This window comes from Mandrillus leucophaeus, unplaced genomic scaffold (assembly GCF_000951045.1).
Source record: "Mandrillus leucophaeus isolate KB7577 unplaced genomic scaffold, Mleu.le_1.0 Scaffold433, whole genome shotgun sequence".
NCBI classification, from domain to species: Eukaryota; Metazoa; Chordata; class Mammalia; order Primates; family Cercopithecidae; genus Mandrillus; species Mandrillus leucophaeus.
In genome coordinates, this window is record NW_012104621.1 from 660680 (window position 1) to 668684 (window position 8005).

Here is an 8005-nt window from a genome sequence, read left to right on the forward strand (position 1 = left end):
AAACATTTCAGCTATTATTTTGTCAAATAGGTTTTCTGTGCCTTTGTTTATCTCTTATCCCTCTGACATTTCTATAGTACAGATATTTGTTTGCTTAATGATTTCCCTTAAGTCTCATAGACTTTCTTCATTCCTTTTATTCAGGTTCAGAAATGTATATATTTTTTACTTACAAATATTCATCTGACCAAAATTCAGTATAACCTTTATTGAACACTTAACAATTGTTTTGTATTTAAAATAACATTTCATTCAAACTTTATATAGTTCAGTAAGATTTTTATACAGCAAGCAATGCTTAAAACCTGCAAAATCTGTAGAAAAGAGATTTTCACACAAAATAAGAAAATAAAATATATACACACATATACATGGCCCATGTACATGTGCGTGCACGCGTGCACACACACACACACACCTGTGTGTTCACACAGACATATTCATTCTCACTCACAAAGTGAATATGTCTGCAGCATAGGCAAAAGACTGTAGGTCCAAAGGAAAATGATTGATTGTTCTAATAAAGAGTCCATGTAGCTAAGAAAAAACTAAAACAAAACACAGTAATCTTCTGAGGAAATTACTACTTCAAAAAATTGTTCTCAAGGTGAATTTGAGATCTAAGCCTACTAAATTACTTTTGCACAATAGCTCCCTGTAGTCCAAGGCAACTTGTGCAAATAGAAGGAATCAAATGAAAGTAGTTTCTGTACTTTCTTAAACAAGGATGTAGGATGCTCACAGGTGCCTAGGGGCACTCTCCTCATGCTAGGTACTGCTGCAGGGCCATTTTTGCCTTGTCACAAAGGTCTGAATCTGGTGGCCGACTCAGTTTGTGTAGAATATCTATGATGCCCATGTCTCATAATTTATCCTGGCATTCTTGTGAACCTTCCTCTTCATTCCATAAGAGGTTTGATATACAAAACATCACTGGAAGCTGCAGATTGACATGTGAATGGTCCATGTAATATTTGATTTTCTGAAGGATATTATCATTGGTCATAATAGATTATTTTGCTGTTGTCTCATGTTCTATGTTGGCTAAGATGCACGATATCTACTCTTTGATCTTAAAGTTAGGTTCCCCTTCTAGAATAAGGATGACAGCTTGCATAATTTGCTTTCCATGAGTACTCATTATTTTATTATATGAGGCCAGGTCAAGAGGAGATTTCTAAGAAGTCCCAATGTCTTCATCAGCACATTAAAATCTGAATCTGATAATAACCAGAATAGCTGTTCAGTACTCAAGCTTTGTAACATGTCTGCTTTTATTTTTTGTTCAGCCTGAAGTGCCATATTCATTAAAGCCCAAATTCTGCTCACTCACAAAGCAGGATTTTCACTCTGGGTTAATCCACAAAGTAGCTTTACAACTTCTGATTTTAAAATTGACTCTTTCCTTGGAGATAATTCAAGAAGATTACATACCATGGAAGATGCTACTACTAGGATTTCATCTGGTACGTTTTGTAAAACCTTCATGAAAGGTTTTTACAGAATGTGATCCTAGAAACTGTTTTGATGCTGCTGCATAGATCTCGATAAATGGTGCATACATCTGACAGCAGGTAACTGCACCTTGACACTAGACTCAGACAAGCCAGTCACAGTTCAGTCCATCATATTTTCAGTCTCAAGACTTTTCTTCTGAATGTCTTCATCATTTGCTCCATGAGAGTTGTAGAGATTGAATGCAGCCTGGCAGAGTTCATGAGCATGTTTTAAATCATGATCAAGCCTTTTAATATCAGTGATGGCACTCAACGAGTTGGGATACTTGAAATAGTCAGCAAACATGGCAATGAGGTGATGAGTTATGCTAGCGATTCTCTGTACCTCAATATCTGGTTCAATCAGATAGGCAAGTGTCTCAGCTCCTTTAACTCTCTCCTCTAGTAGTCTCTTCTTACTGCACATTTGAACCAAATAAGGCAATGTCCTTAATACAGTTGTTATCTGTCTGAATTGCTCCAGCTGTACACGTTAAACATTTTGCTGAAGTAAACTGTATCTCAATATGCTTATCCCTCTGTAACATCTTCACAAAAATCTGTGATAACAATTCTCCATCAACCAAAACATTTACCAGGGTAAAACTGAGAAACATTTCAGTGCTTGCATTTGAACTTTGTAGAAGAGTGAGCTTAGTAGGTGAGCAATATTCTTAACTGCACCATGGCTAAATAAAATTGTTTGATGATGTGGCCCTTTACAGCAGTGTGAGACGATCCGACAGAGGTACTCCTGAATATAGTGGAACCTGCTAAGCAGTGCCTTGAGGTGCAGTATCACTGTGGCATCTGTAAACAGTAGCTCCTTTGGAGTGACAGGACTGGAGAATTCCAGTAACTTTCATTCATGGTCCAAAAGGAAGCTCATGCAGATTGGGGTCTCCAACAGGCACACCATCTTGAGCCTTCCCGCTTGGCTGCTCTCATTCTTTTTTATTCTCATTTTCTTTTATTTTTATTCTCATTTTCTTTTCTGACTAGATTATTTCAAAAGATCTGTCTTAAAGTTTCAGAATTCTTTTTCCTCCTTTCTCTTGTTATCCTCCTTTTTTTCCTCTTCCTCCTTCTCCTGTGGTCCGTTGCCAGCCCCATTCTGCTTCCACTTCTTGTACTGTGGGTATTGAGCACATCCTGAGTGCTCCTACAGTCTGCGGCCATGTTGGTTGATGCCTTTACTCTGATCTAGTCCCAGTTGCTCTCTATCTTGCAGGGTCTTCTGGTAATTTCCATGTCCCTGATAGAGCCCCTTCTTGCTTTCTAGTATGGTTATGCATTTTCTCTCTCTTTCTTTCTCTCTCTCTCCTTCTACTTCCCTTCCTTCCTCCCTCCCTCCCTCCCTCCTTTCTTTTTCTTTCCTCCTTTCTTTCTTTCTTTCTTTCTTTCTTTCTTTCTTTCTTTCTTTCTTTCTTTCTTTCTTTCTTTCTCTCTCTCTTTCTCTCTCTCTTTCTTTCTTTCTTCCTTTCTTTCTTTCCTTCTTTCTTTCTTCTTTCTTTCTCCCTTCTTTCCCTCTCTATTTCTTTCCTGTCATTTTGAGGGTTTTGTATGGGGTGGGGAGACTGGAATATATGCTCTGTTTACCTCCCTAAAAGCAGAAATCTGACTTTTACAGTTCTGTCACATACCTGACAGTTTGGGTCTCACCCACCCCCTCCCCACAACTTATCAGATATTTCAGATTCATGGTTAGACATAACTGTGGAGCACTGGCGTTTTAAAGACTTACTGGGGAATATGCCATGCTTGTGGAATCCCCAGAGGAGTCCTCTTCTCTGAGACGTCTGAGGGAACAGTAGGTGCTGGCTAGGGAAAGAAGGTCAGCAGTTGGCTGGTGGATGCTGTAGGAGCTGGGAAAAGCATGAGCAAGAATGTGAACATATATGATAGAGTGTGCTGTGGTGGCTTTGTGGAGATCAGAGCAGAAAGAACAAAGTGTGGTGGGAGTCCCAGAAAGAGGCATCTCTTTGAAGAGAAGCCATAACACTACTGCCATATGTTTTAGACATGAGACAATGACAGTCCTGTCCCACAGATAATGGGGGCTGGAGAGAACAGAGTCTGCAGCCTGTAGTCCAGTAGTCTCTCTCCTGGCCCAACAGCCCAGCAGTGGCTCAGGTGTGAGCTGATGTTTCTTGACCTTGACCAATGCTAATTTCTTGTGAAGGATGCTTTAGTCTCAGGGCCCCTCACTCACACAGCGCCCTTCCAAGGCTCTGGGAGAGTGGGAAGAACCCTGATTAGGTGTTTACATGGTCATATGTCTCCCTTAAAATATGAAAAAGTAAGACATTTTATAGTATTACTTTAAAAGCATGCCAAAGTTTTATAAGCTTTGAGCCCCACAGAACTGAATTCTACCCCTAAATGAAGGACTTAGTTCCAGTTAGCAGAGAAGTTGGTTAATAATCAAGCTGGAGAAAAAAATACGAAAGATTATTCCACTTAGGGAAGACACACTACAGGTGAGCAGCCTTGGCTCTGAGAAAGTGAAGTTTAAAAAGATCAGATGGTCTTAGCGGATGGTCTTAGGCCAAACTTCTTGACAGTGATGTTCAAGGCTAAAGGATGAATGACAACAGCAATGACTGATGATATGTATGTGATGTTTTTGGCCATTTTGCAGGACCAGGCAGTTAAATGGCACCTGTACCAGCTCGGTGGACATGGAGCTCTTCCTTCATTACTCCCTCATCCCATCAGTAAGTAAAGGCAGGGGAAGAATGAGGAGGACAGGAAAGGGCAGCTAGGCTGCTGCCAAACACAGACTCCCAAAGAGACCTGAATAGGTCAGAGGAGAGAGATCAGCTGAGTTTCCTTCTAAAATTTCTTATACTGTGTACCAAAAATATGGGAGAAGAAGGCTTTGCAGGCCCAAGAATCAGGCCTCTGGACTTTTAGGAGAGTCAAACAGGCTTTTCCAATGAAGTAATGATGGCTCTGAGGTCAGTTGGAAGATACAGTTAAGGATATCGCAGACAGAAGGGGAGAGCACATGTAGAGGCTCTGGGGATGGAGGGAGAAGGCAGAGTGGGAAGAGCTGAGAAGTTCAGCCATGGCTGGGGTGAAGAATTGAGGCAGAGAGGTCTGGGGAGGTGGGTGAGGCAGGCCAGGCAGAGCACTATGGGGCTCTGTGTTAAGTTTTGCCTTCATTCTAAGTACAGTAGGAAATAATGGAAGTGTTTCCAGCATGAAGGTGGCGTGATCAGATTTATGTTTTAAATGATCTCTCTGGTTGCAATGTGGAGATCGAGTTGGAGGTGAGGAAGAGATGAGGCAGGAAGACCAATTGGGAGACTTGCAGGGATCCAGGTGAGACGTGATTTTATCACATCCTAGATGATGATGTCAACTCCAGAAGTTCAGGAGGTGAAAACAATAGGAATTGTAATGGGCTGGATAGGAAGGTTAGGGAGAGGGGGAGGTTGAGGATGACTTAGGTTTCTAACTTGCGCAACTGAAAGGATGATGTTAGCTGCCATTTACTCATTAAGGAACATTAGAAGAGATCCAGGTTTGAGGCAGATATAAGACATACTTGGCCAGGCACAGTGGCTCATGCCCGTAATCCCAGCACTTTGGGAGGCTGAGGCAGGCAGATCACTTGTGTCTAGGAGTTTGAGAACAGGATGGGCAACATGGCAAAACCTCGTCTCTACAAAAATTAGCTGGGGGTGGTGGCACGTGCCTGTGGTCCCAGCTACTCAGGAGGCTGAGGTGGGAGGATCAGCTGAGCCTGGGAGTTTGAGGCTGCAGTCAGCCGTGATTGTGCTACTGCACTCCAGCCTGGGTGACAAAGTGAGACCCTGTCTCAAAAGAAAAAGACGCATACTGAAGCTTTTGATAAAAGCTTTGAGAAGCGTTCAATACATTAAAAAGAAATATCAACTGTGTAGTTGGTTAAATAGTTTTGGAGCTCATGGACAAAGTCGGGGCTGGAGATTCAAATTTAAGTCTTCTGGGTATTTATTGTCATTAAAACAAGGACATGAGGCTAGGCACAATGGCTCACCCTGTAATCCCAGTGCTTTGGGAGGCCACGGTGGGAGGATCACTTGAGGTCAGGACTTTGAGACCGGCCTGGGCGACATAAATGAGATCACCAGAGAAGATCAGGTAAGATGAGTAGCCCTTGGACTGAGCTATAAGGAACTCTGGAGCGAGGGCTGGGGTAAAGAGTGATCCAGCAGAGGATGCTGAGAAATAATGGGGAAAAATCAAGAAAGCATGGTTGATGAAGGCCTAGGGAAAAGAGTACTCAAAGAGGAGGGAATGATCAACACTGTAGAATGCTGCTGAGAGATCAAGCTAGATTTGGACTTCAGGTATACATGGGACCAAGCCACAAAACGATCATCAATGACTTTGGCCATAGCTGTTTCAGCAGAGTGATGAGGGTAGAAGCCAGGTTCGGGGTTGAGGAGCCAGTGAGAGGTAAGGGAATGGAGACACAAGTGTAGACAATTCTCAAGAAGTTTCTGATAAAGGCAGGAGAGAAAAAGAGCATCACGTTTGTGAGAACTTGACTGAATCCACAGAAAAGGAGCAAAGAAGGCTTTGCAACCGGTAGTTATTACTGCCTTTTGACAGATGAGGAAACTGAGGTACAGGAAAGTTAAATCTCCCTCTCAACTAGGATGTGAGAGAGACCAGATTTGAGCCTACATCTGTTCAGGGCAACAAAAAGGAAAACTCAGTACAGAACATTCTGGTAGCTCAAGGATACATGCAGTCAGCCCCCTGGCTCTGGAGTTTGAGGTGTCACTAATGTTCTGTGCACTCTGCTAACCCACACATTTGTTTTCAGGGAGGGCTTAGAGGCCATGCTGAGGATGAACATGCCCACTAACTCTCATCTTCTCTTCTTACAGCTCTTCATCATTTTGATCTTGTCCTTCCTCCAAAGACGAGAGCATCGTAGACAGAGAGATGATACCTCTTACCTGCTGGGGAACCGCTTTGGCATTATCATGTGAGTTGAGTCAACCCCAACAGCTTAGGGTACCCTGTGGTTGGAGCCAAAGCCAATTATGAAGTCAGATAGCTACCAGGACCTCTCCTCCACCTCTATCCCACTGTGCACAGCCCTGCCTCTCCATGCCCCAACCCAACCAAAGCTCTCGGAGTTCAGAATTAGTTTCCAAGCCATTGCAGCTATCAGCACCCAGGGCTGCTCAAAGATGCTTAAATAATCTCGCAGAGACTCAGCCTACTATGGAAAAGACCTTCCCACACTTGAGACTATGGCTACCTCAGGAGGCAGGAGGGAGAGAGCTCCCTGTGACTGGAGACAGCAAAGCTTCTTGTTAGGATGGCACCATGGGTCATGCACCAGGAGAGCTTTCAGAGCTTTTCTAGCTCTGCCATTTTAAGTCTCTGCAGCTCATATCACATTCTTCCTTGAGTTCTGATTGTTCGTATCTCTGTTTCATCACTTCTTGTCATCATCTTCATCATCATGCAGTTAACATTTATTGCACACCGTCTGTGACCCAAGCACTGAACCATTTGCTTTGCCTACATTATTCTAACAAATCCTCTTGCCAATCTAGCATGGTAGAAGTTGTTATCCTCATGCAAGGAATGAGAAAACTCAAGCTCAGAGAGGTTAAGTGACCTACCCACAGCCACGCAGCTAACAAGTGACAAGAGCTTTAGCCCAGATCAGCCTTATATTCTTTTGAATCCCTCCAGTGTTATAACTTGAGTAGGCTCAAGCTGTGGACATGCTGAGGTCTCAGCCAAGGGCTCTGGAGAAGAGCGAGAAAGCACAGATGTCAGAACTGAGGCAAGGGGTGACCTGAGCTGCAGGTGAAAGATTCATTCTGGATACCACCCACTGGGGCAGTCCACACTTTCCAAGCTGCCAGGTCTGAGACCCATGGGTTGAGGCATAGAAAGAGACTGAACTGGTGGATAAAGACCTTCAGTTCTGCCCTAGGCATTTAACATGTAGGGGCTGGCACAGGACTTTATAAAAAGTAGGAGGTCCATAGCAGTTACATTCAACTACTTTGAATTACATTGATAATGACACAATTGACTTGCTCCCTGGCTGCTTTCCCATCTAAACCCCTGCTTGTCTGATAATTTTGGCCCACTATCTTCCCTGAGCAATAACCCCTCACATGTGTGTGACACTCTGCAGATGATAAAGTAGTTCGTCATTTGCTGTCCACAATGACTGTGATAGGGGCAGAGTAGGGTATTCTATCTTGGTTTTAAAGATGAGGAAACTGAGTCTCACATAGCTCTTAAGGACTATAGCTGGGATCTTGATTACAATTTGATTCAATTAAACAAAATGCACATCCACAAACCTGCACTAAGCGCCTACTCTTTCCAAGGTCCAGTGCTAGGTCCCCACCCCAAAGGGGTTTATAGTTTACTAAACAAGTGGAGAGCCAGAGTTATAGGGAAGCAGAAATTCTAAGTCAGAGAGGAAATAATATGACAGACATAGACCCTGTCTCAAAAGGGTCTGGTGTGGTGGC

At 43.1% G+C, this 8005-nt stretch overlaps 1 pseudogene; it reads right to left on the reverse strand.

The window, feature by feature from the left end:
* Positions 1-763: 763 nt before the first annotated feature.
* On the reverse strand, positions 764-2340 carry LOC105549274 (annotated as a pseudogene).
* Between the last annotated feature and the right edge of the window lie 5665 nt (positions 2341-8005).